Raw genomic sequence first — 1576 nt, 5'->3', positions numbered from 1 at the left:
GAACCTATGAAGACTGTTACATCAGAACACACCTTCCTCCAGAGGAGTCACCCCTCCCTCCCTTCTCCCCTCCCTCCCTCCTCCCCTCCCTCCCTTCCTCCTCCCCTCCCTCCCTCTCTCATAGGGTGTTTTTTCTCCTTTTTAGACAGCGAGTTTAAGAAACAGCAGATGTGTCTTTCACGGATTAACGGGTGTCCTGACCGAGGCCAAGCTGGGAGGAGGAGGAGGAGGAGGAAGGTGGGTGGGCGAGTTGGAGGGGGCGGTGCAGTGGGGGACGGTCTGGAACAAGCTACACTGGACACGGCACATCCGGAGCAACACCCTCTGCCGTGAGGCTACTTCTCAGGTAACCAGGAGCGAGGGCAAGGGCCGGGAGGCCGGGCATGACCGGCAAGGGCAGGGTTTGGGGCAAGTCCGGCGGCGCGCGCAGCTGGCCCGGCGGCGGCGGGCCCAGGCCGGGTTCTTTCCACCCGCTTGGGCTTGGGCCTCAGACAGAACGTTCCTTTCTGCCCCGTGTTTTCCGGGGAGGTTAGGCGGGAGTCACAGCTCAGTGAGTACACGCTTCGTAAGGCGTGATGCTGTAAATATCCTTCAAGGAGGGAAAGCGGGAATACTTCGCTTCCTCCTGCAGCAGTTCAGGGAAATGCCCGCAGGGGGCGCCCTCACGGCCAGGGCCAGAGGAATGGGCTGGAGCCCGCTGAGGCCTGCCCCTCTGGAGACGCTGAGGTTGGGGCGCCGGCTCCACCCCGAGTGGTGACGCGACTGTCCCCTCCGTGTGGGTCGTGGATGCGCTTTGTCCAGACCCTTCAAGCGGTGCCTATCCCAAACCCGTTCTCTCTGACGCCACCACCTGGCTCTGGTCCGCGGATGTTCCTAGTGCTGCTGTTTCAACATTTGACTTCTTTTTTTAATTTATGAGACATGCAAAGTTAAAAAACAAACATGAAACACACACACACACACGCACGCTTTGCTATGTGGCTTCCGAGGTTTAAATTTTGAAAAAGAAAACTTCACGACCACAGACCACCTCAAACCAGAAATACCTCAGAATTTTCTACTTGTGTACGTTTTATTATCTATTTTGTTAGTTGTGTTGTCTTGTAATAAGTATATTTTAATGTAAGTTGGCTTTTACGACGAGAAAGTTTAAAAGAAATAGAGAAAAAGAAAAAAAGTCGGAGCCTCCTAGGTAGTGCTACCATTTTTGCTTGGTAACGCCCCGTGTAAATAGTCGTCGTCACCTGTAGGCCGGCCGGCTATGCGGGCCGAGCCGGCACCCATCACGCGTGTTTGTCATGGCTTTTCCTTCTGGTTTCTGTAGGCCATTTTCTCTAAAGCGATCTCTTCATATTGGGGCGCGGGGAGGGGGGGAGTTGGAGGGCGATGGGGAGAGGCTGACCTGGGGAGCCTGGGAGGGGCACCTCTGGGGTATTTGGGGGTTCAGAGGTATCCCTCCAGCTGATGGGTTGATGTTCGGAAGGACAGGTAACCCCACTGTAACTTGGTGAAACGGTGGCCCTCAGAGACCCGCGTGCGGTCATTTTACTTGAGACTTCATTGCTTGAGGACGTGA

This window comes from Myotis davidii, unplaced genomic scaffold (assembly GCF_000327345.1).
Source record: "Myotis davidii unplaced genomic scaffold, ASM32734v1 scaffold81, whole genome shotgun sequence".
Taxonomy (NCBI): Eukaryota; Metazoa; Chordata; class Mammalia; order Chiroptera; family Vespertilionidae; genus Myotis; species Myotis davidii.
Note: the sequence above shows the minus strand (reverse complement) of the source record.